This window comes from Balaenoptera ricei, chromosome 18, assembly GCF_028023285.1.
Source record: "Balaenoptera ricei isolate mBalRic1 chromosome 18, mBalRic1.hap2, whole genome shotgun sequence".
Lineage (NCBI taxonomy): Eukaryota > Metazoa > Chordata > Mammalia > Artiodactyla > Balaenopteridae > Balaenoptera > Balaenoptera ricei.
The window spans coordinates 12,035,449-12,062,747 of NC_082656.1; the positions used below are offsets into that span (position 1 = coordinate 12,035,449).

At 45.2% G+C, this 27,299-nt stretch overlaps 1 long non-coding RNA gene and 1 pseudogene across 1 annotated transcript in view; one reads left to right on the top strand and one right to left on the bottom strand.

The window, feature by feature from the left end:
• The first annotated feature begins 464 nt into the window (after positions 1 to 464).
• On the top strand, positions 465 to 1,220 carry LOC132352723 (small ribosomal subunit protein uS2-like; annotated as a pseudogene).
• Positions 1,221 to 1,803: 583 nt separating this feature from the next.
• The window catches only part of LOC132352244 (uncharacterized), a 28,540-nt gene continuing 3,044 nt past the window's right edge, over positions 1,804 to 27,299 (bottom strand). The window contains exons 2-3 of the long non-coding RNA XR_009498639.1: positions 4,721 to 4,800; positions 1,804 to 3,526 (exon numbers count right to left, since the gene is read on the bottom strand). This is a non-coding gene — a long non-coding RNA (uncharacterized LOC132352244). The remainder of the gene's footprint in view (positions 3,527 to 4,720; positions 4,801 to 27,299) is intronic.

Sequence of the window (27,299 nt, forward strand, 5' to 3'; positions counted from 1 at the left end):
GATAACTTAAGGGAAACTTTCACCATGTCAGGAGCCCTTGATGTCCTGCAAGTGAAGGAGAAAGATGTCCTCAAATTTCTCACAGCAGGAATGCACTAAAGTGGCACCCACCTTGACTTCTTAGTATGTATGTATGTATGTATTTATTTATTCATTTTTGGCTGCGTTGGGTCTTTGTTGCTGCGCACGGGCTTTCTCTAGTTGTGGCGAGCGAGGGCTACTCTTCGTTGCGGTGCGCAGGCTTCCCTTTGCGGTGGCTTCTTTTGTTGCGGAGCACAGGCTCTAGGCGCACGGGCTTCAGTAGTTGTGGCACGCAGGCTCAGTACTTGTGGCGCATGGGCTTAGCTGCTCCGAGGCATGTGGGATCTTCCCGGGACACCAGGGATTGAACCCGTGTCCCCTGCATTGGCAGGCGGATCCTTAACCACTGTGCCACCAGGGAAGTCCCCCACCTTGACTTCTAAATGGAATGGTACATCTACAAAAGAAGTGATGGCTTCTACATCATAAATCTGAAGAGAACCTGGGAGTAGCTTCTGCTGGCAGCTTGTGCCATTGTTGCCATTGCAAACCTGGCTGCTGTCAGTGTCACATCTTCCAGGAAGACCGACTAGCGAGTGAGCTGTGCTGGTATCTGATCTGATCTGGGCAGCTTTCCGGGAGCCAAGACTTCTGCTGGTTCCTGATCCCAGGCTGCCCACCAGCCTCTCCCAGAGGCTCTTACATTAACCAACCCCATCGCCCCACATAACACAGCCTCACCTTTGTGCCGTGTGGACATTGCCATCCGTGCAACAACAAGGGAGCACCTCGGCACGTCTGATGTGGTGGATACTGGCTGGGGAAGTTAAGCACATGTGTGGCACCATCCCATGTCAACACCCATGGAGGTGATGCCTGATCTCTACTTCTGCAGAGCTCCTAAAGAGACCAAGCAGGCGGGGCAGGTCACTGCTAGAAGGGCTGTGACCGAGGAGGAATGTCAGGGTGAGTGGACTACTCCAGCTCCCCACCTTACTGCTACTCGATCCGAGGTCGCAGATGGATCCGCAGGCGAGGTGCCCTCTGTGCCTGCTCAGTGGTTCCCTAGCGAGGCCTGGAGCGCTCAGCCGGCCGCTGAAGATGGGTCTACAGCTCCCGCTGCTCAGGCCACTGAATGGGGAGGAACCACCATGGTTCCTCTGTTCTTCCCCAGACTCTTAAACAAAAAATGGAAATAAGGTTGATGAAAATAAACACTTTCTTTTAAAAAAAAAATTGTAGAAGGCAGAAGGAACAGCTACCTCCTTCACGGTTTCCCAAAGCCTAAACCCATTAAGGATATCTTTTGTGCCTCCAAAGCTAACCTCAAGGTACAAGGAATTCCTTTAAGGAAAAAACCTCAAGGGTGGAAAATGTATTCCCCCACTAGTGTCTTTAAAAAATGCTCCACAGGACTTGGAGTGGAGTCCCAGGGTGGCTGCCCTGACCATTTTCCTGGACAGAGTCAGTCCTAGAAGCTGAGACCCTGGAGAGGGTTTGCAGGCCGGGCTGGGGCCCATGGGAGCAGCAAAGGGAACTCACTGCTATGTCTCTGCTTGGCAAAGGCAGCCTTGAACCTGAGATGCTATGTGGACAGGCTCAGTAGACACCACAGATGGGACCTTCATTGACAGATGACTCAAGGACTGAATCCCTTCCAACCTCCCTCAACACTAGTCAAATTCATGGAGCTTCAGTACCACCCTGGGGAAAACGGGGAGAGGAAACCCAGAATAAATGGAAAATATGTTTCTGACCATCAGGTCGAAATTAAAATAGAAATAAAGTTATAGAAAAAATTTAAAAATTTATATTTCTTAGACCACCATGTTCACAGATGAGACTCAGTCTGGTGACAGTAGCTGGGACCCATGTCAAAGATGCCAGCCCAACAGAGACAGTCCCCCAGGACGGCGAATGGCCTGGACCCAGAGAGGACGAATAGGAGAGTTGAGCAAGGGCAGGAGGAAAAACATCTCTGCTGGAGACAGAGTCATTTCGATCACACTGGCTGAGGCTCCTTTGTGAGGAGGGATGAGGACATGGAAAAACGATAGTAAATGGTGTACTATCTTTGCTTCCCTTTCCAAAGTGTGGGTCAGTTGTTTCAAGCAAAGCTTCTTGGCAGCTTAATAAAGATCTGAGTTAAACAAAGAAGTCTTCCAAGGATGCTTGTCTCTCACAGCGAGGACCAGGTGGATTCTGCTTGACTGTCGGTGTCAAGATCTTGGTGTCCAACATGGGTACCACCAGGGGAGAAGCCTCCCTGTGTGGTCAGGAATGGCTCCCCAGCCTGGTTTACTGTGACTCGTTTTGTTGCCTGGCATGTAGTAGGCGCTCGGTCAATGCTGAGTGACTGAATGAATGTCCTGGCATGTAGTAGGCGCTCGGTCAATGCTGAGTGACTGAATGAGTGTCCTGGCATGTAGTAGGCGCTCGGTCAATGCTGAGTGACTGAATGAGTGTCCTGGCATGTAGTAGGCGCTCGGTCAATGCTGAGTGACTGAATGAATGTCCTGGCATGTAGTAGGCGCTCGGTCAATGCTGAGTGACTGAATGAATGTCCTGGCATGTAGTAGGCGCTCGGTCAATGCTGAGTGACTGAATGAGTGTCCCACCTTCTCTGGAGCCTGCCTGCTCCTGGTCGCTCCAGGGGAATAGAATTGCCCCTCTGCAGCCAGGCCCTCAGGCACCAGAGCTGCTAGTGATGTTTCTGGCCCAGCGCTACCCAGATACCTAGGGACTGTCCAGGTGACTCACCCTCCAGGACTGAGTCAGACAGTGCCTTATTTTGAAAGCCTTTCACCCCCAGCTCTTGCCCAAGCACCCTGTTTTATAGGCCCAATGACTTTCTTCCCTTACTAGTCTGTAATCACTAAACCATGACAAATATATCCCCAGCCCAATACCTGGCAAATGTTTGCAGAATTAAATGATAATGTGCTAAGATCACGCCAGATGAGCCCAGCCAATGAAGGCCAGGCAACGCTTCCCAGACCTAGCTCAGCATCATCAAGTGGCAGTAAATTGATCATCTCTGATTGTGCTACTTTTCACAAGGAGCTTTACACTGCTAATAACCTCCATTTCTGAAGTCTTTGAATTTCTAGTAGGAAACATCTATGTCAAGTGAGCCAACCAGGCTGGTGTTCCCATATGCTCAGGCCAGAGCAGCAGGCTCTACCATGCACTGTGGTGCCCTACGTGGAAAGGAAAAGAGAGGGGAGGGGAGGAGTTTCTGATTCTCTTCAAGGGATGCCTGAAGCTAAGAGAAAAACCATGGGGCTCAGCAAACTTCAGCAGAGCAGATGCTACAGGCCTAGTTAGCTGCCTCTTCAACTCGCTGGGGGCCGGTGACAGGGATCTTTCTGGTCCCTGGGCCAGTCCCTGGGGAATGAGATGATGCACAGGTGCCCCCTGGTGGTCGTCCTACAAACTGCAAGTCTCCAAAAGCAGGATGGTCTCCAGCAGAGAATGGAGTGTCTACCCAGAGGAGCGGCATCACCTGTTAGAGAAAGAAAAGAATCAATCGGGACAGGGGAGCCAGAGTGCCTTAATTAAGTGCCTGACATAGTGGGATGTCTTCTCAGTAAGTCTATGCCCAGTTAGTCTATGTGGATTGATTTTGTGATTACATCTTGAAGTCCGGCCGCCAGGAGCCTTGATAAAATCTTTACATCTACGTTAATCAGGGAATCCAGGTAAGCACCACGGAACGCTTGCCAGATGCGTCCAGCAGATGAAGGCCTCCACTGAGGAGCTCAGTGTTCCCAGGGTCAACATTAATTGTCAGGTTCAGTAGCCAAAAAGGGCTGAACAGTGAGATTAGGGGTGGGGAGTCAGATGGGGCTAGCGTGGACATGCCTAGAGAACTTGCGGAGAAACCATCAAAGCCAGGGGCTGGGGAAGAGCCACGACCTCCATTCCTGAGCTCTCAGCAACAGGAAGAACCCCCAAATGCAGGAGTGCAGAGATGGGGTCCAGACCAGGCCACTGCCAGTTGGCTCTAAAAGAGCATCAGGACTTTCCCAAAGAAGCAGGAATTATTTCACAGATTAGGACCTATCCTAATGGGGAAACCCAAGGCTCTTTTCATTCGCATACACAGATGAATCATCTTGTTAAGTAATAAATCTTTTTACAGTTCATGCACCAGGAAGTTAAGTGTTAATGTGATGCATTTAACCAAAGGGATTTTAGAAAGCAAGGCATTGCATAGTTCATAGGTAGACAAGACATGTGGGCAGATTTTTCTTACCATGAAACAAATGGATTGAAAATAATAATGATTTCATACCTCGAGCCCTGTTCAAGAATCTGGAGGACCAAACTCTTAACCTAGAGTCCAAATGATCATGTAGTTTGAACTGTTTCATCACAAAATTACAGCTTGTATGTCCACAGTTTTTTTGCTTATGGCTCTAAAAGTTACCAAAGGAGTTGTTTACATAGTGTAGCTAAGAGTTTGCTACACAAGGGTGGAAAAGCACACCCTTGTTAACCAAATCAAAATTTTTAAAACATGAGCTAAATGTGCTCTATGTATTATAATAGTCACACACCCATTTAATGGATGATTACAATGAAGCTTTTAGGCTCTTGCTAGATGGTTCATGAAATGGGGAAAGAACACAGGGAACCTGGCTTTCCTCCATCCGTTCACATGGAGGGTGCACGTTTCACCATGTGTGTGCCTTACCCAGTGCCCTTGAAGTCAGGGCTGCAGCAAACGTACTTTCTTCTGGCTTCTTGGCAAAGACAGGCCTCGAGAAGTGATTTCTGAGAAAAGCAATACCCCTCAATGAAAAACTGGTCATAAAACATAAAAGAGAACTTCCCCTCCTCTCACCAACAGTAATGCGTCTTCTACTGTATCCTGCCTTCTAAAGGCTTCAAACGGCGAAAGAGCCGAATCTGAAACATTTGCCGCATTAAGGCACAATTGAGCTTAGCCAGGATCTTTATGGGTCTTATAAATATTTATATTTAATAACATCTGGACTGAGCCTTAGTTTGGAAGCTCACGTTTGCTGAACGAGTCTCTTATTTTTGTTGTTGTTGTTTTTAATGAGAAATGAGGTTCGGGAGGACACCTTTACTTTGGTATTTTACAGTTTTCATATTTGTTTCTCTTAGCATAGCTCACAAGAGCCAAGCTAGGGTCTGTTTGATTTATTCACTTTATTACTAATCAAGAGGCAGAAAGTGAAGCCGGGTGGGAGAAAAGGGGCGAATGGAAGGTGGGCGCTCTCTTAGGGCTGGCTCACACAGCTGAGGGTTGCACAATTATCTGCAAATGTCAGGGCCCTACATCCACTTTTGCCCAAATTATATGACTGACGGTCCCAAAGGTCTGGAATTTCCTCTAAATAATTGCACAATATTCTTACTTCGTTTTAGCTGAGGAGGCTTAGTCATGGGAGTCGAAAAATTTTGTTGATCTCTTCAGGTTCTCCAAAAGCTTTTCAAGAAGTGATTTATCATTTTTGGACAGGTCAGCATAAGCCACGTTTGCATAGAGCAAGTAGAGCTTTCGAATTCAAAGGACAAAAATGTGTGGATGCAAATGAAGTCCACCCTCAATTTTTTGTACCTAGAGAAGGCGATTCAAAACTCACTGGTATTTGGATTGGAAATGGGTTTGTGCTTTTCATCAAATCCAATGCTTGAAAATTTTGTGGACGTTCACTTCCAGCAAAGCAAGGAATCTTGCTTTGAAGACTGACTTAGAAGGAGCTAGAAAGAGATTTCCTTTCCTATCTCTTCTCTTGTTTATACCTCAGTAAAATCTGGTTGGGGGGTGGGGAGACGAGGGCAGGGCTTTCTTGCCAGCCCTGAAGTGTTTTAGGAGAAACCATACTGCCCTTTCAAACGTCCCTGGAGCAAAAATGGCAGTGTGATTTATGTTGCAAGGGGCTCCCCAGCAGGGATGGATGCTGCAGGAAAAAAACAAGTGAAAACTAGAAAGGATCAACATGTCAGTAAAATAAGGAATTAAAATGTTAGTGTTTCTTGCAGAACAGGGGAGCTGTCAACTTGGAAAATAATTAAATGCCAAGTGCTGTCAATGAATTTAAAAGATTTGCCTCAGGTAAACCAAAGTGCAGATAATTGATACATACACACATACAGCAGGTACGCAAGGAAGGATATTTTGATAGAGAAGTGAAGTGACTTGCTCAAGGTCACTAAGGAATTCCATTCTCCAGATTGTGTTCCATAAAGCGTCTCTGTGACTACGGTCCTCTGATCATCAGTACGGACACTGTGTTGCCTTGAATTAGTTCCACAGGCATTTTTTCTTGTTTTCTGCTCAGATATGAGTACAAGTGCAAAACTTTAACAATTCAATTCTGGGTGCTGGCCTTTTCTAATGTTCAACTCCCTCTGGGTGTCACATCATCTCCTTTGAAAGAAGAGATAAGCCTCTACTCTATTATTAGAAGCAAATGGTTTGAGCAAGTGATTTGTTTCCCACCTTCAGCTTGTCATCCAAAATGTGATGGAAAGTGAGAGTGAAACAGAAGATAAATGTCCCACTCCTTGACTTAGAAGTTGGTTTTTGTCCAAAGGTAGAAGACGCCTTCGGCACGAGATAGCAGGTAGAATTACACCTCATTTTCCTAATGATACAGGTACTATAATGACCTTGGAAAAGTAATCCTCAACATGATACCCATAGGAATATTCCTAATAAGTAACTTGAAATCATATAATATTCCTGCTGTGGTACAGTGCAAGGGAACCGTGAGGAGATTAGATTTATTTTCTCGTGTTTTTCTAAATGAGGCCAAGAGGCAGGAAGAGGGGCATCGCCTACTTAATACTAATACTCTGACATTGTGTGACTATGTTCTTAGGCCCGCATCCAAATGGTCCTCCTCGGACTGAGAGAAACCAAAGCTGAAAGCTGAGAACCATCAATCTCTGACGCTGAACTTTTTCAGATGCTTTCTGAAAACTGAATATGCACATGCTGACCAGTGCATCCTGTGATTTCTAAAGTCTGGGGACTCCGGAACCCAGGGGGAACCCACAAAATCTAACCTTTGAAACAGAGACTCAAGTTTCAGAGATAAGACAAACGATTTTGCTTAGAACAGTTAGAAGAAAGCAAATGCTACTTTAATTTTGGGGTTCCACTAAATTCATTATGCAACAGAGAAAAAAGGATATTAAAGACTTCAGCCAAGAATTTTCAATATAACAAAAAATATTAGTAAAATATTAGCACACAGCATCTGGTTGAGGAAAGAGTTACATTAATATTTTTCACTAAATGGAATAGGAACCCTTTTAAGTCTTGACTGTTCTGTTGGACACACTCTTTTAGTGACAGCCACCATCTATTGGGTACTTACTAGATAGCAGGCACCGAAGTAGGTACTTACAAGCATTATCTTGGTTAATCCACATGAAGTAAGAATTATTATTCCCATTTTCCGAATAGGAAAGTTGAGGTACAGAGAGGCCCCAAATCATACAGTTGATGTGTGGAGTAGCCAAGATCCAAACCCAGGCTTGTGATCTTATCAAAATGCGCCAATTTAATAATTCAAGTCACCTCCCGCACCAAAAACAGAATCAGCACCTAACCCAGGTCCAGGGGAAAGCTCAAGTTCTCTGGGGAAACCTCAGGTGACCAGCCACCTGGGAGCTCTGTTCTAATCTAGAGTAATGAAGAGCTGGCCTCAATAAGTTTACCAAAACAAGTATTTCCAGGGTATTGTCAGAATTTGATAAGAAGAAATGACAAAGCATGCGATCATTATGAATATTGCCCAGAACGTGAACCCAAAAGGCCAAGGAAAAGATGTTCACACCAGATTGAACTCAGGCTGAAAAAGCAACAGAAGAGAGGTCTATAATTAGGAGCAACTAGTTCATTCAGGGAAAGCAGAGGGGAGCGTTTCTGACAAGCCCGGGTGCCAAGACCAATATTATCTTATATTAAAAAATAATTGAAGCTGATGCAAGGCTTTTGCAGATCCAAATTCACCGTGACCGGGAGAAGAATGGAGGTGGGGTGGGGGGGGAAGTTGAGGATAGCAACGCATTTTCAGTAGCCTGGGGAAGGAGGAGACAGAAGCGAGTGAAATTCAATATCCCAGAAGTTAAAGCCCGGTGCTTGTCAAAAACAAAAGAAAACACGCCTAATGGAGTAGAATAACAAAGACAGCGCTCTGCATTCAGAGGGTATTGGGTCCTTCAAAGGTCTTTGCAAATAGTACTGGGAATCCATGGCTGTACACCTGTGAGGCATTGTTTGTGCCGGTGCTCTCTGGAGTGGACCTAGTCCTGACAATGGTAAGAAAGCACCAACACGATGATTGCATCCCCGGCCTCAAAGGGATTAGGCTCCAAAGCCACCTGGGAAGAGAACAACACACCGTGATGGAGGTCCCACAGCCTGCATGCTTTTCTTTGCCAGTAGGTGGGGATTTTCCATGTGGTCTCCCAGCTTCCCTGTCTCTACACTCACTGGTTGCAGAGTAGCTACGGGTAAGGTGGGTATGGTTATAACAGACAGTCAGATATTTTTTTTACAGAGGATTGGTTTTCAGAGAATGAGAATATACTAAAGCAGTAATCCATGAACTTTTTGGCTTACATACCTTCTAAAATAATTTTGAAAAACTTTGTAACCCCACCCATATTGTGCAGTTGACCTCTGAGTTTTTCATCATAAGTTTTTCATCATAAGTAATTGCTAGGTAATTGCAAAGAATGTAACTTCTGGCATATTGTACAATTTGACAATTCAAAATATAACTCTTATTAACTCTCTTAAATGTGTCCAGTTGAATGATTTAATACCCACCAACATCCATTATTAAATACAAGTACAAACGCTTCTCTTTAACATTGTATTTCCATTCTACTTCTCATTAAGAACCATCCAATTTAATTATATTTTTGCGTTTGTATTTTATGATAACTCTTTCACATATTTCTGTGATAAATATATATGTGTATGTATATTTTAAATTTTATAAGTTTAAACTTTTTCTTCTGAATTGAGGTATTATTATAATTATTAATAAACAATTGACCACAAGATAAAGATTTTACAAATTTTGAAAAATAATTATAAGCATACAATTTAAAAATTTTACTGGACATATGTATTAATGGGATGGAAGGGGACTTATATGTCTTGAATTGTTTCTCTGTTTGGTGCCCTGGAGGTTTTTACACCTGGGGAAATACAGCATCGTAAGTTTTGGTGGTGGTGGTTTGTTTTTTATTTTATTTATTTTTTATAAAATAAAAGAAGGAATGTTGTGGCAGTGGAGATGGCAAAGGGCAAAAGCAAAGACTTGTTCTCAGGCCAATCAATTTTTAGGAGAGAACTCATGGAAGTTGAGGAGTTAGAAATTGATTTCCTTGGAATGATCCACATGCAGGTACCAGAAGGAAAGACTGGGTGTAGAGGGTCGGATTGGGACCTATACTGCAGTTTGAAGATGACTGTCTTAAACGGCGCTGTGTGGACTGTCATTTCCTCTTTCTGGGGAGAGTCAGGGAGGCCGTCCCAAAGCTTGGGATCCCAGGTGGAGTGGAGATGTTGGGCAAGCTCCAGCTTTGCCGCTTGTTAGCTGTGTGACTCTGGCAAGGAAGAAACCTCTCTGACCCTCAGCTCCCTCTTCTTTACAATTGGTGCACGGAAGCTGCGTCTCCCACAGGGCTACTGAAAGGATCACGTGGCTAATACAGGAATGAGTAGATGTTGAAAGTGGCTGCTCAGGGCTTATCGGTTTCCTTTCCTATGAGAGAAATAGTGATTCTTTGGATTTAGCTGTGTGGACATGTATTATATTCTCTATAATTCTTAGGGACAAAGCACTTCCAAACAGTCCTCGGCCATAATGGACTCAGAGTCAGTACTACCAAGAAAGAGAAGCTTCACTTTGTGTGTCTTCATCCCTCTGTCTTACTATCTTGGACGTGTCGGGGAGCCAGCCCGGACCTCAGCCCCTTCTCTCTGGGGTTTGCCTTCCCCTCCTCCCCGTTCCTTCTTTTTTCTTGGGGAGAACCTACGCTGGGCCGCAGAGTGCCCATGTTGGGTATATACAGCACAGTATTGTCAAACTTGCAGTACCGTCTTCATGGCAACCCAAATATGTGGATTGCAGGTTCAGCTGGAAAGGCGCTTGGAGCCCTGCTGCCCTGTCTCCATTTGAAGGGTTGGAGGAGCTCCTTGCTGGCTGAGAGGAAGCTTAGGTTTGGCAGTCTGGTGAGTATAACTTAAGACCATGTCTGTGGAATCAGACAGATACAGGTTCAAATCCCAGTTCCCTCACTTACTACCTGGGTAACCTCAGTAGACCATTTAACCCTTCTCAGGCCAAGTTAACGTGTCCATAAACTGTGGTTGATAGTGACACTTACTAATAGGGTTGTTTGGAGAATTTAATGAGATGATGCACATAAAACACAAGCACAGTGCCTGCATAAGTAAGTGTTCAGTAGGTACTAGAGGTTCTAGCTGGGAAAATTAGACAGGAAAATGAACTAAAAGGCACCCAAAATGGAAAGGAATAAGTAAAACTATATTTGCAGATGTCATGATCACCTTAGAACATTCCCATGATTTATATTGGTTAACTTTACCTTTGAATTAATAATTCTTTCAGATAAATTCTAGAGTGGAATTGGCACAATGCTTAAACCATAAGGACTCTCTATCCTTCCTTTTTTTTTTTTTTTTCTTTTCTTTTTCATGTAACTAGTAAGCAAATCAAATGGGCAAACCGTTTTGTCCTCAGTTTTTACTGACTGCGATGGATGTGGGCCCCGCAGAGTTTACGAGGTGACACCAAGTGAGTCTGCTCTGCTCCCCGGCACCCAGCCAGTCAGCAGGAAACAGGAAGGAAGTCTGGACCAGTTACTGATACCTTGCCTAGGATTGGTCCTAGGGCTGTTAATAGGGAATGGACGTTTAATGAGGTGAGGGTCCCTACTGAGGGGTGTCCCCTGGGCTTCCTGAGGTTGAGGATTTGGGACCTCAAGGCATCAGGTACTGAGAAACTGTCCCACAGTCGATGCCCTGTCAGGTGCATCATGTACCCCATGGGGAAGTCTTCCCCACCACTCCCCATTGCCCTGCCCCAGGGGAAAGTGCTAGGATGTGAGGCCTCTGAGAGCAAGGACTTAGTTTGTTCATCACTGTATTACCAGTGCCTGGAACGGCACTGTCCAAGAGAAATATAATTTGAGTCACGCATGTAATTTAAAATATTCTAGTAGCTACATTTAAAAAGTGAAGAGAAACAAGTGGAATTAACTTTAATTTACATGAGCAAATATATCCAAATTATTGTCATTAACCAATATATTCAAAATATTATTTCAACATGTGATCAATATGAAAATATTTTACTTTTTACTTTTTGTACTCAGTCTTTGAAATCCATGACATTTTGTACTCATAGCTTATCTCAGTTCACACCAGCCACATGTCAAGTACTCAGTGGCCTAATGTGGCTGCATTGTAGCCCTCACAGACCTAGAACAATTGCTGGCACGTGGCAAGCACCCTCACAGAGTTAATGAATACAGTTAAATCAGAGTCTCTGGGTTTCCTAGGGCTGTGGTAACAAATCACCAGAAATTTGATGGCTTAAAACAATAGAAATATATCCTCTCCCAGTTCTGGAGGCTGGAAGTTCAAGATCAAGGTGTCCACAGGATTGGTCCCTTTTGGAGGCTCACAGGGATAATTCCTCCCATGCCTTTCTCCCAGCTTTCCCCCCGGCTCCTTGGGATTTCTTGGCTTGTAGACACATCCCTCCAGTCTCTGCTTCTGTCTTCCTGTGTCTCTCTGGGTCTTTTTCTGTTCCTTATAAGGACACTCTCATTGGATTTGGGGTCTACTCTGCTCTGGGATGATCTCATTTTGATCCTTACCATATTTATATCTGCGGAGACCCTTCTCCAAATAAGTTCACATTCAGAGTTTCCAAGTGGACATAAGTTTTAGAGGGACATTATTCAATCCACTATAGGAGCCTAGGCATTTATATTTTTAACAGCTCCCACCTGATTGCTCTATGCAGTGTGAGCTAAGGAAACCCACACACGTCACTTCATTAAATTCTCAACAGCCTTGCAGGGTGGAATTATTATTTCACTTTTACTGAAGAGAAATCTAAAGTTGGGAATTTAAGTAATTTGCCCAAGTTCTCAAAGCTGGTATATAGAGCTCAGACTCAATCCCAGGTCTATATGACTCCAAAGTCCCTAGTCTTATAACCTGTATTCAATCCAATCTCATGTGTTCAACGTCTGTGGATTCTTATTAGCTGCCCTACATGAAAGTCCCTTGTGAAAATATTTCCTGTTTCGTATTTCTAGTCTTTGAGTCAGTGGCTTGACGTCATTGTGCATTTTTCACATTTGGTCAGAATAATGTATTCTGTATAAGAACCATCTTTACGATTGTGCAAAGATGTCACCATTGTTGGAAAAGGCTAAGAAAAGGATTCGTTTTCATTTTAAAGCTGAGGAGACTATGAAGGAAGGAGAGACTAACTAAATTCAGTAATGCATGTGGCATCCCACTGTTTGAAAACCATCATCAGATCTGGGAACAAAATCCAGAGTGTGTGTCCAGAGGTGGAAACAGCTCCTGAGAAGGAGCTTATGAAAAAATGTTTGGTAAACGCATCTAGCACTCTGAGGAAGGAACTCAGGATTACTCCATCCAAGGAAACATTTGTTAATACAAGGGAGTGATCCTTCCCTCCAAAGTGTGTGTTCACTGTTTAACAGCAGAGACTCAGAGGACAACTAGGAAAGTGATCCAGATACTTCTGGTTGTGGGAGGGTGACCTGGCAAAAAGCAATCAGTGGGGAGATGGGAATACTCTGTTTCCTGTTTCACATATATGTGAGAGTAAACACAGCTCTCTTCATCTTTTCCTGGTATTTCTTCCAGGTTTTTATTTACCAAAATAAGTGGAACCATCCAAGCTTCCTGTAATGGCACCAGGATTCCCCACCACAGTGGGAAGGATTAGAAGGACAGGACCAAGGTCAGGTCAGGGTTGTCTCTTGGTGAACTGGAAGCCCACCGCCAGCCCTCTGCCAAGTGGCTTTAGCTGAGTGCAGTGGCATCTCAGTGTCCATTGTCTCTGGCCCCTCATGGGCCTGACCAGTGGGGCCCAGGTGTCATTGACCTGGAAGAACAGTTACAGCTGTGCAGAAGTCACTTTGCTCAAATCAGCAGCTGCACTTAGCAGACTAGGGAGATCTGTCTCACTGAGACATTTCCAGGTCTGGGCTTGGCGTCTAAAGGCTTGGCATTTGGCTTCAAATTTGGTGGAAGGGGCCTTAAGAAGATGTTGATGTGGCCTCTGCCACATCAGTACAGAAGGCATTGGGCTCACCTATCATGTGTGTGCTGTGGTAAAGAAACAAAAGCAAAAGCCAAAAAAAAAAAAAAAAACCCAAACCCAAATCCAAACAAAACCCAGTTTCTTGAGCTACTGCCTGGATAAACCAAAACTACAGGACTGTGGCTACACTGGAAACTGTTCATTTTACCGTCTAAAATGTGGATTTTTATTTGCTTTCTAAAAGAACATGTGCTCTGAACCACAGAAGCTCTACATGCTTGTGTCATAGACTGCATGTGTATTTCCTCCAAAATTTCTATGTTGAAAGCTTAACCCCAGTGTGGCTGAATTTGGAGATGGGATAGCTTCTAAGGAAGTAAGTGGATGGAATGAGGTCATAGGGTGGGGCCCTGATCTAATAGGATTAGTGTCCTTATAACAAGAGACACCAGACAGCTTGTGCACTCTCTCACTCTCTCTTTCTCTCATTCTCTCTCTCCATGCACATAAAATGAGGAAAGGTCATGGTCACGTGAGCACACAGTGAGGAGGTGGCCATTTGCAATCCAAGGGGAAAGCCCTCACCAGACATAGATCCTGCTGGCAACTTAATCTTGGACTTTCCAGAAAGTCCAAGAAAATAAATTTCTGAAAAATAAATATATTTATATATTTTTATCTTAAGAAGATAAATTTCTGTTGTTAAGCTACTCAGTCCATGGAATTGTTATAACAGCCCAAGCAGAGGAATCCCCTCTGAGAAACATGGCAGGCAGGAGGGTGGGGCACAAGCAGCCTCAGGCTCTCGCTTGGTCCTCCATCCCTGACCTGCCTCAGCCTCAGTTTCCTCATGAGTGAAACAGCGTTTGCAAGGTTGCTGATATAACCCCCCCAAATAAGTGAGAGTCTTGCAGGTGGGGACCTTTTGGATGAAGCTTTCTTCCTGAGGGGTTGCCCTTGGCAACCTGATGGCTCTAATTCTCTGCTCAGTGGGGAGTGAGACGTGGATTTTGATTTTCCAGGCGAGTTCTGCGGACCTGAGCAGATGGCCTCTCTTCTCCAGGTGGCATTATTTTACTTCTCTATAGACTCACGTGTAAGTTAAGGGTATAAACTGTTCTCTCAGGTCGTTTCCAGATCTAAAACCAGTTTTTCCCTGACAGCGTTTCTTCTTATTTCTCATCTTTATGAGAGACATCATTTTTTAAGGTGAAAAAACCCAAAACCAAACCCAAAACCAACCATAGGAGAATAGAGCTTTCCTGAAATATGGAGGAAATACAGTGCATACTGGTGTGTAGGTGTGACTTTACCTAACAGGATGAACACGGTATGCTGGATATGGGGGTACAAAGACAGTGAGAGGGTCCCTACTTTCAAGGGTGGTCTTCCTTTTTATTTTAAGCTTAAAAAGCAAAAAGAACGAAATATAGCGATGGCTTGTTCTCCTACTGTTCCCTACGTCATTTATAGAGCATGGTTCATGTTTTAAACCTCTGAGAAATAATAGCAACAAATGCCAGGGGTGTTTTAACAGAGCTGAGCTGGGCTTACATTCTAAGCATAGGTATGGGGCACTTGTATTAAGTTAACATGCGTTAATATGTAAGTTCATCTGATGCATGTGGTGAGGGTTCAAGATAGCAAACAGCTCTTAAACAGCTACTAAACTCAGCAAAAGCTAATTGCCCTTTGGAACTGGACAGGAGTGGTGGTTGCAGAACATCGTGAATGTACTAAATGCCACCAAACTGTACGCTTGAAAGTGGTTAATTTTGTATTATGTGAATGCCACTTCAGTTAAACAAAAACAAAAACAGCTGATTGCCACTTGGGCCAGATGCTGGGCTAAGATGCACTTCAATACCCGAGATTCAAGGCCCGAGGATAACCGTGAATCAGTGCAGTAGGGCCTCATGTCCAGTGAGAACACACAGTAGACATGAAAGTCATAGGCCTGAGCAGACGGTTAGGCTGAGAGCCCCTATTCTTACCCAGTCAGACCCTGACCCATGCGGCTCACCAACGGGTCTGACGCAGTGAAGCGGATTCCATAACTTTCTTTTCTATGGCTGCCTCTCTCAGAGTTACTCTTTTTTTAACTTTTACCATATAATAGCGTATTTCACTCTTGCTTCATCACCCCTCCAATTAACTTCTAATGTTTTCTACGTCTGAAATGCCTGGCAATATGCAGCATAACACTGCTCCTATCATGTTGTGGTTGCCATTGGCCCTTTGAAGGCCTCCTGAAAATGTCTGTAAGTGCAATGCTTTATTTTCACACATAGGGACACACCTCCTTCCTCCTCTTGGATTCCTCCCAGTTGCGGGATTCAACCCTAGTAATTTAATCACCCAGCTTTCTCGGCCTGGTTTCCATGGCCTTGGTTACATCATAATTTCCTTTCACCACATAGTATGTATTTTCTGGCCAACTGTCTTGTTTCTCCCCTTCTGTACAATTGTGGGTCGACAATGGAACCGACGTGCATTTAAGCTCTTGTTTCTTTTCATTGAGGGAATGTTCAGGCTCTCTTCTCAGCTCCCCGAACTGCTAATTTCTTTCTGGTTCAACAACACTTACTTGTCAGTGCTCACAGAATGAGCCCTTCTCCTCTGTCTTCATTCTCACCGTATTATTCATACTCTGATGTTTTGCATGTCGGTTTGTCTCCACCTTCAGGAGTAATGGGGCTGTTGCTGGATTTTTTTCATGTTTGTTTCTTTAATCTTTGTTCTTGTCGGCCCCTGCCCCCCAAGGGTGCCCCGTGACACTCAGCGGGTCCAAATGCATTGAGGTTGTGGCTACCCTTCAGGACCCAAGCCATTGGCCCTAGGGATCATATCCTGACATTGTCACTTGCTGGCCTTTGGATTCTGGGCTCATTTCTTAGTAATTATTTAGCACAGTTTCAAAAATTCAATAAAGTTATGCCTGGGGCAAGGCATACAGAACATACATCTGGGGGATAGTAGGTGTTCCATAAAGGTTTGTTGGATTTAGAGTAAAATTATTTTCATCTCATGAAATATTTTCTATAATCTGAATCTCTGACTATAAAGATGCACTTAAACAAGAGTGCAAGAAAATATTCATCATGGTGGGAACATAAATTGATACAACTTTTCTGGAGAGTGATTTGACCACATGTGTCAAACATATTAAAAATAGATAAACTCTCTGTCCCAGCAATTCCAATTTGAGGAATTTATACTAAGGAAATAGTTGATCTATACAAAGATTTTACTATGAGGGTATTCACTGAAGCCATGTTTGTAGTCATAAAGTATTGAAAATATCTAAATGTTCATCAGTAGGGGATGATTAAAAAGATCATGGTACATCCATAAAAGGAGTAGTATACAGCTGTTTTTAAAAGGTGTTGTAGAAGAATACTGAATAACGAGCATGATATGCATGACATTTTAATTGAGATAAAGCAACTACACTCCAATTAAAAAAAATAATCTGTTAAAAAAAAGGTTAAAACACGCTTGGATATGTAGTAGATAAAAATCAATCTTATCGATTTTAAAAATATGAAGTCCCGATCTCCCCACTTGTCAAGTATGCTCTACCCATAGCCACTACTACAGTGAATAGCAACTCCATCCTTCCAATTGCTCAGGACAAAACTTTGGAGTCATTTTTTATCATCACAGCCACATCCAGCTTATCATGAAATCCTTTGACCCCTTACCTTCAAGGTCTACCCAGAATCTCAGCCTCACTGGAGTCATTGCTACCATCCTAGTGCAAGCCACTCTCGTCTCTCAGATGAATTAGTGCAACATCTTCCTGCTCATCTTCTTGCTGTTACGCCTCACAGGTTATTTCAACACAGCAGCAGAGGGACCCAGTTAAGGCATTAAAACTCATCACAGACGGCCTCTGCTCACAGCTTCCCGTCTCACTCAGAGTCAAAGACACGGGAAATGGCCTACAAAGTCCTCCACACCCTCCCCATTAGCTCTCAGATTGCATCTTGTACTCCTTTCCCCCTTACTCTCCCCACCCCGACCATACTTCCCATTTCTTGATCACACCAGGCAAACTCTTACTTCAGGGCTTTCCTACTGGCTGTTCACAGATACCTGCATACCTCCTCCCCCACCTGCTTCCAGTTTTTGCTCAAACCTTCTGAGCGAAGTCTCCCTTAACTGCCTTATTTAAGAGTCCATCATGACTACCTACTGCCAGCACTCTTGATCACCTTCCCTAGTTTTATATTCTTCCCATAGTCTTATGACTTTCTAACTAGCATCTTTCATTGATTTGTGATGCGTATTTTTTCTACAGTTAAACATCTCTGATACTGAGATGCGACTGACGATCACGTATGTCTTCCAATGACTTGGCAGCTGTTTTCTTTCATAGCAGTGCATGGAATCATGGTGCATCTTACATCGATGGTGTGATGGATTGTTTGCAAAAATGATTGCGATTAGTCCCTTCCTTGTACCCATGCTTTTCAGTGTGATTTTGTAGCTCCTCTATTTTCCTATCCCCTAAAAGTTGCCCAGTACTGTGGATTGCTTTGATCAATACATTGTGGCAGGAATGAGAGGCCAGTTCTGAGCCTCGTCCTCAAGAGGTCTGTGTCTATCCAATCTCTCCTTTGGAAATCTGGCTCTGGCCGTACAAAAAACCCCAAGCTGGCCTGCTGGATGACGAGAAACAATTGGCCCGGTTGCCTCCCCTGCCCCAACTGACAGCAGAAAACTCCAAGAAGCAGAGCTGTCTAGTGATAGGCAGCGAGACCAGAAGAACCACCAGTTGAACCCAGACAAAATTATTGACCTACAGAATAGTGACCTAAAGAATGGCTTTCCTTTTGATGTGTTTTATTATGCAAGAAGAGATAATTGATATTGATGGTGTCTGAGGTTCAATGAAAAACAATGAATAATTTTCTTATTATGTTTATGTGTATATTTCCCACCACCAACCTACTTTCTGGCTCTGTGATTTGCCTATTTTGGACATTTCATATAAATGGGATCATACAATATGTGGCCTTTGGTAACTAACTTCTTTCACTCGGTGTAATGTTTCCAAGGTTCATCCATGCTATAGCATGAATCAGTACTTCATGTCCTATTATGGCGGAATACTCTCTGATTGTATGGATAAACTACATTGTATTTATTCATTCAGAAGTTGATCACATTTGGATTGTTTCCACTTTTTGTCTATTATGAATAATGAACATTTGTGTACAGGTTTTTGTGTGCACATGTTTTCACTTCTCTTGGGTATATACCTAGTAGAATTGCTTGCCTGGTTCCCTTGGTATCATGCAGATATCCTTTTCCATTCTTCCATGACAAAGGCTTGAGAGGTGCTGCTAAGGTAGCTAATAACCTCCATATTGCTAAATTCTACCGACTTTTTTTTTTTTTTTTTTTTTTAAGTCTTCTATGCACTCTCTACCCTTGGCTTTCACAATACAGCCTTCTCCTGGGTTCTGCCTACTTCTCCAGCAGCTTCTCTGTCTCTTCTCTTGTGCATTTTCTCCTCTATCCAATCACTATTGGTTGAAGTTCTTCAGGGCTCAGCCCAAGACCACTCCTCTTAGTCCACACTCGTCTCAGGCATTTTCATCCATCAGTGAATTCCTGTATATAGACGACTAAAGATGTATGTCTCCTCTGGGTTCCAGACTAGTATATCCTAATGCATGCTCTAGGTCTTTTGGATGTGTCAAAGTCACCTCAAAAAGAACATGTCTAAAATTAAGTTTAGCATCTTCCTCTACTCCTTCAGCTGGCTCTCTTCCAGAGTTCCCTAACTCAGGGACTGGGAGGGACCATTATCCCTCTGTAAGCGAGAAAGCTAAAATCATCCCTGACAAGTCTTGCTCAAACCCCTCATGGTCAAGTCCTGTTAAGAATAGCTCCTAAATATCCATAATTCCCATCTCCACTATCACTACCAGAGTGTATCTACTGTCAGCTTTATCTGTACTGCTTTCTACCTCTATCTTCTCAGCCGCACCCCCTTAAAGCTCCTACTACTGCCAGAGTAACCTTTTTGAAATGAAAATCTGATCCCATCACCACCCCCCCACCTCTTACTTAAAACCCATCAATTCCTCTGAGGGATAAAGATGAACCACTGTTCTCCCTGTAAGACCTGCCTGTCTATCTCTCAAGTGTCTCACACCTTTCTTCCTCCACACTGGCCAGATTTCAGTCCCTTGGGCTAGCATGCTTCCTTCCACCCCTGAGGCTTTGCACAAACTGTTCCCCACAAGGCTCTTTACCCTCTTCTTTGCTAGTTAACTCTTACTCAGGCCTCTAATCTCAGCTCAGGAAGCCTTCCCTGACCTCCCTATTTCCATCAAATTCCTCTGTCCGATACTCTTATTGTACCCTGCATCTCCCTTTTATAATACTCATCACAGTTGAAATGCTCTTTGTGCAATTATTTGATTAATGTTTACCCACCACTAGACCACAAACTTCAGGAACCAGGGGATAGATTTATTTGATTTTCTATTATATACTCAGTACCCAACAGAATGCCTGGTACACTGTAGATGCTTAAGGGCTGTTTGTGGAATGAATATATGAGTGCCGTAATAAGAAGTTGGCAGTTTATCCTGTGGGCTCCATTGAAAGAATGCAAACAGAAAAGTAAGATGATTTGCATTTTAAAAAGAAAGCTCAGTCAGCAGTTTTGAGACAGGACAGACAGGGGTTGAAAGGACCAGTTTGAAACCTGTCAAAATAGTCCAACTGAAAAATAATGAGAACGTAAACCAAGGAAGTACCAGTGGTATTGAAGAGCAGGGGATGGGCATGACGATGGTAGAATCGATAGAACTTAGTGACTCAGTGATGTAGCCGCCTGGTTGGAGGGGAGTGACCAACTAACCCAGGGTGTATAGGGCATGGAACTTATTTGCAGCAAGAGAGAGTGAGCTCAGTTTTGGACCTGGTGAAATTCGAGGTCCGTATGAGTCATGCTTGGGGAGATATCTATTGGCAGTCTGATATTTTCAGCCCTTTTCGTGGGATGTTAATAGTTCTTCTCAGACAGTGAACAAAGTTCAAGTTCATTCTTTTAAAAACAGAACACTTCTTGGAGGCTTATCACCCTTTAATTACTCCTTCTCTTAACAAAATCTTCTTGAAAGAGCAAGGGACACATGCTCTGTCTACGTGTGCTTACCTCTTGTTCACCCTTCTACTCTCTGCTCTCTTGGCATCTCTGAAACTGCTTTCAGGAAGGGCCCCAGAAGCCAAATCTGCACCCTGAGAGACAGAATATGCAGATGGATAATGCCAGACTATATATAAAAAGAGAACTTTGGCCCACAACCTGCAGCAACAAGCCTAGGAAACCAATCCTTTCATATACAATGGGCAACCCAGGAAGCCAGCCTGTTATAAGTCAGGAAGCTTGTAGGAAGTTCTAGATGGCTATCGCTGGTGACCGTTCAGGAAGCTAAACAGTAACTTCTATAACAATCAGCCCCAAATGGCCAGAACTTGATTAATAACTGGAAATTTCCCTATTTTTGTCCCCGCTTCCAACTTAGGACCAACCAGAGAAACCCAAAAATGCACCCCTAACCAATCCCATCGTATGCCCCATTTCTAGTTCGTCCACCGACAGCTGCCCCAGGCCAGTGGCCACCAGTCAGGGCACACCTGAAGCCTTCCCGTTTCTACCCTAAAGCGTTCCCACTCCTCCACCTGCCTTTGGGTCTCTGCGCAACACAAGTGATGGTGGCTGACTCCCTTGCCACAGCAAGTCCAGAATAAATAGCCTTTGCTTTTCTTGTTTGGTTGATCTTTATTTCCATAACCCTTCCCTTTTTATCCTAGGAACTCATTCAGCTGCATTTAACACACCTCATCACTCCCTCCTGGAAATCACCTCTTTCCTTGGCTCCAAGCCCCTCTTCTGATGCCCAGTCCCTCATGTCTGTGATGTCTTTGCTTCCTTCAGGGTCTCCTGTGCTAGAGGGGCCCAGGGTGCCTTCCTTACCCCTCCTCTCTGCTTAGGTTCGTAACTCTCCTTGGTGGTGGTATCCACTCTTAAAAGTTTCAAATATCGCTTTTTGCTCCACTCCCACACCCCTGTGTGCAGCCCAGCCTTGTTCCTGCGGGTTCTCCCCTCCCAGACGCTCCACAGTCCACTAAACTCAATATTTTCAAAACCAGCCTGGTCCACCACCCCAGCACACTCGCCCTGTCCTCTTCCCTCCTCGGCTAGTCACACGGCGCTCACCAAATCACCCATGAGAAATAGGTTCTGCTGATAGATTTGGCCTCCTAAACATGTCCTTAGTGCCTTTCCTCCTCTCCATTCCTATCACCACTGCCCACTTTAGGACTTCACTATCTCGTCCTAAAATATTACCAGTCCCCTAATGGGTTTTCCAGTCGCCAGGCTTGTCCCCTTTCGAACAAGCCTCTACTCATGACAGTCATCTTTTACAAGCATACATCTCAGCATGCCACACCCTACCTAAAACCCTTCAATGCCTCTTCATTGCTTCATAAGGCACATAGGTCCCCATGATGTCCTCACCAGCCACATTTCCTGCCATGCAAGGTTTGGAACTTGATGTCCTAAGCAGACAGGTTGTGCTGTTGAGATCCCTGAGCCTGTGCAGTGATGTGAGTATGTCCCCAGCTGGTGGCAAAGCTCTGATGATGCTCTCACTTGCGTCCTCATAGGTGACCTATGGTCTTAGCTTGGAGTCCTTAGAGAATGTTTATAGCAAGTGGTTTGACGCCTGTGAAGAGATCTCTGCTCAGGGAGCTGCTGGCCGGAGGGACACATTGGACTGAATTAGCTGTGGTTCATGAACTTGAGAATTCTCTTTTTTGGAAACCCTAGCTTATACTTGGCTTTTAGGTATGGCTGAAACCAAATAGAGGAAAATAGATGCTTTCCCAGGAAAAGGGGAATTTCAGACTCTCACCCTCAGAAGTTTTCATCCACTGCACAAAATGAGTCCCCGCTTATACTTACAAATGTGGCCCTTTCCTTCCCGTGACCCCATCACCAGATAAGGGTCCTTCCTGTGACCCTCACTCTCCAGAGACACGGCCAGTGTCCCAGCAGGCATCCTACTGTCAGCCAAACCAACAGGAAGAAAGAAAGTCAATATCGGAGGGCAACCGGTTGATTGTTTGTTAGAGCTGGGCCCGGGTGGAAGAAGGATAATGGTCTGGTGATTTCACATGTAAACATTTTTAAGACGCCAGTAGCCAGCAGGCAGCCTTTCACATCGGATATCTGTGAAGAGCAGCAGCGTTGGGGGAAAGCGGGGAGACAGGACACTCCTGCCTGGAACTGAAAGTATAGGAGCTTGGATTGGAGAAAAGGGCACCTCATTTTCCAAGTGCCAGGTTGTGCCTCCCTGATTTACGGCAAGACTTTTGAGGCTGACCACTCAAATCTAAAGTCACGGCAGCTGTCTCCCACACTGGTGGCTAGTGGTGAAGCGGATGACAGTGTAGGAGAGTAAACAGAGCCCTAGGAGGCCGGCTGTGGCCAGGAGCTGGTCCCATGTTACAGAAGACTACTAAGCCTGACACGGGCGGTGGGGGGGCGGAATCATCTTTCTGGGGGATAATAAGATGGCAGAGACTTGGGACAGTTAGGCTGCCTGCAGCAGGAAGCTTGCTGCGTTGTGTGATGTGGACTCACATTTTTTAATCACCATGCCCCCCCCCAACATATACATACATACATACACACAGCACATACACACCACACATACATGCACACACATATATACACACACACAAATACACACATCCACAGACATCACATTCACACCATACACATAGGCACATACACACACACATACACGCATACACACACACCACACATAGCACATACATGCATACACACATACGCACACATCGCGTACCACTCACACGTACACACTTTTTGGATAACTAGGTAGTGATACCACTAGGAACTCCAGTACCGGCACCACCTCCGCCCGATGCTGCGGAGTGGGGGAGGGAGCCTGCTGACTCCAGCAGCACAGAAGCAGCGGTGGTTCTGGGTCTGAGCTTTTAGAGCTAAATGTTGATGCAACAGACATAGAATGGAGAAGCTCTGTCTCTACGTCACGTGTTCCCTGGCTAGCGAGGCTTTCAGAATGAGTTACGGTATCGCGGATATTTCTCAGGACGTGTTCATGACCCGCAGGGCAGGAAACAGCAAACAGCCTACCCAGCCACTGTACTTTGACTTCCTCAAAATGGTGTCTGTTCCTCGAATAGGGGCACATGGTCTCTCTTGTGAAAGCTAACTTTCTTGGAAATGATTCCCAAATCTCCAGACTTGAAGAGGCATGATGGAGGCCGGGGCCAGAGTTTGCCCAGAGGCCAGTCTGGATTTAGGGCCACACTAAGGAGAAGCAAAACCTTGGGCATTTATGGTGGAGAGGCCGCATGGTTTTCAGGCAGCAGACGTGCCTCTTGGGAGGGGACTGAACATGGCCGTGGTGGGGTTTATGGGGCTGTTTTTGCTGAAACACTGATGAGTGGAGCTGGGCACTGGGAGGAGGCCTGACTTGGCCCCAAGAGCCCCTGGCCTCTGTCTCACCTAGAAAGTTCCTCTCCTTTAGAGCAAACCCTGCTGACAAGTTGGGGACAGAGCTGAGTTGGATAATCTTGATCATGACAGATAGGAGTGACCCTTTAGGTCCAAGGGCATCCTCTGCTACTGTAACTCCTGGGCTCTGGTTAACAGGGGCTCACGGAAGCTGGTCGGCTGACACTAAAGATATCCGAGGCTCAGCAGTGATCAGACCTCCTCCCGGCACCTGGTCAACCAGGCTGGCGGGTCTCCATGCTCTTTTATTCCAGAGACCCAATTGCCTAGGTGATAGTTGCCTCCCTCCTTTTCTGCACCAGGGCTGCTCTTGGTGTGTTTTCATCAGACATTTTTGGTACAGACATGTTGAGAGAGGAAGGCCCTGTTGTGAGAGGCCCCGAGAGGCAGCGGAATCGAGGCACACGTACGCGCCGACAACATTTTTACAGAAAAGCACACCAAGGTGCGGGCAATTCAGGAGAACCCACAAAACCGCTGGGCAGAAGTCCCATGAGAGAATCAGCAGATGCAAGTGTTGGAATGAGGCCTCCCTCCCATCCCGAGCAGGAAATGTTCAGTTTTCCAATTTAAGAAGCCAGTGTGAGCCTTCCTCTACAGAGAAATTAGAAACAATAGAAGCTATTGATGAAGCCCAAACAGTTTGCTCAGCACAAGAGCAGAGAACTTAGAAAATGTTGTTGAAAAATGAAACATCCACAACAGTGAGAACAGAGGGGACCATGTCGAGAGAGGAAATTAAACATGTCTAGGTTGGTTTGGGCTTTGATTTACCTGTTGAAAATGAAGGATATTTCACATTCTGAACAATGTTCCCATCATGACAAGTTCACCGCTTCATCGGAAGAATCCAGCAAATTAATAGGTAATTCTGATGGAATAATGAAACGTCTCTGGGGTGGAACGTTAATTATCACCCTGCTGGAGGGAAAGGTGATGATGTGGATTTGTCCCAGAAGGAGGAGAGAGAGAGCTATTTTCAGGGTCAGTGGATTTCTCTTTTCCTTTTTTTATCAGCAGTGAAGCAACATAGGCGAGAAGGAAGTGATTTTTTCCCCCCTGTGAGCTACGAAGCTTTGTGAGTTGGAGACTCTACTCCTGTAGGAAAGGATTAACACATGACTGGCCTTTCCATTTGCACAGGGAGGCTGCCCTCTGCAATTGCCGTGAGGGATCCATTAGGATCCGTGTTATTTCGGGAAGTGTCTCTAATGTCCCCCCAAGAGTCATCCACCCAGCTCCCCTTCCTCCTTAACCAGCTCTGGTGACCCAGAATCTGGGGCTGTTTCATTTTTAAGTTTACCCACCACATTCTGAGCACACACAGCGAGGAGATGGGCTGATCTCCATGCCTGTTCTCCTGCATGATAGCTGAGGGTCTGAGGGTCCCAGCTCCCTGGGCTGTACCCTGGCCTCCTTAGGACCACCCTTAAACCTCCCTCTTACCCATTCTGAGCTCCACCATGTTCTCTAAGTATGTTCCCATGACTTAAAATACGTTCCTCGTTCTCTTGGCTGATTCCTACTTATCCTTCAGACACTCACTCAGGGTCACCTGCTCCGGGAAGCCTCCTCTGAATCCCCTCGCCCCTCCATCTCAGTTAGATGAACTTCCAAAGTGCCTGCAAAGTACCGCATGCTCTCCTCTCACGGCCCTGCTCATGCTGGTTGATGTCTCTCTATTTACTTGCTTCCTGCACGGGACCTCAGTCGTCGGGGAGGCAGTGGCTAGGTCTTTTATCTCGTGCTGCCAGGATGGATCCCAGGATCCAGCAGTGGGACTGGCACCTGATAGGAGCTTGCTGGAGATGGGAGTAGACGATGTGCCCTGTTGGCAGATGGCGGAGGGGCCCCCCAGGTTGAAATTCCTGTTACTAGGAATTCCCAGGTTCAAGGGAATGGGTCCTCCAAGAGGATCTCGAAAGTCAAGGACAGAATGGACAGTGAAGTGTGAGAATTAGAACATTTTTGGGAAACACCCCACCCCCTGCTTCCTAAAGAAATGCGTTGATGGTTCTATCGGTGGAGTCTTATTATTCATCCTATCACAGGGGGTGGGGGGCACTCCCCTGGATGAAGGGTGTGGAAGAGACCATGTTAAACCTACACTGAGGTATGTTCTATGATTCCCACAGAGCACGTCCTTGGACTGGGCCTGAGGAGCACACTGTGGGACATTAATACTCTTCCTTCCCTTTAAAGTCCCAAATAACACACTAGGTCTTAAGACTGGGGCAACTTTGGTGTCAGCAGCCTTCATTTCTTCCTTCCCTCCCTCTCTCCGTCTCCTATTTCCTTCCCATCTTTGCCTCCTTCCAGGGGCTTTCTAAGGGTGACACGTGACTATATGAATTGTTGTAACAGAGCAGGCCACAGATGTATTTGCATGTGACTGATGGTTGGCTTGCTCACAGGAGCACAGTCTACGCATGCTGAGGGGGCCAGTCTCGGGCTGGTAGGGGTGCCTCGCCCCCGACAAACTGTTGTTCGGCCATCTGTGAGTGATAAATCAGGTGCCCCAACCCATGGACATCCAGAGGAGACGATTTCTCACTAGATGTGAGATTCTTAAGAACAGGAACGGTGTCTTGTTCATCTTAGCTTCCATGTGGTGCGTCACTCACAGTAGGTCCTGGAGAATGCTTGTTGAATAGATGTGCTAGTCTGTGACAGTTGTAAATCGCATGCTAATTACAAACGGCAGAGAAGACTCTGGGAGCCTTCTACCTCAGAGGCCAGGAGCGGAGCCAAGAGTAGCACAGGGTGTGTGCACCACTGAACAGGCAGATGGTAAACACATCCTCAAGTGAGAGAATCCAAGTTGCCATAACCACAAAGCCTGATTGGATGTGATGGCCGGGTTATCTGAACCCTGGACCAGGAGTCTGAGACAAATAGCAAACCTTGCAGCTAGAAACACATTTTCTCATCTTTAAAGTCTTCTAATCCACAGCAAAAAAAAAAAATGGACAATGGAGTTTCTCTTTTCTTTTCTAAGCCCAAATGGGGTGCCCTCTATGGTGCTGGCACTTACTCAAGAAACATTTGAATGAATGATTTGGATGTGCAGGCAAGCTGGCAAGGACATCTGTCACAGAGCTGGCGGCCAGCATGGATTTGGCTGGTCCAGCTGGCTGGGCGGGGCTCCCCCTCTTCCCTTGGTGCCCCTTCTGGAGCTGGGGAAGCTGGCTACCTTCTGAGATAGAGCAAAGCCTTCCTTCTGTGTAAGGAGGTAGTGTACGGAATTTCCTAGGACGCTTCTTCTCCTGTTTTATTTTGCCCATTTACCACCATTTGCAGAACCTCCTTATCCGAACATTAAGTCCCACCTTTCAGAGTCC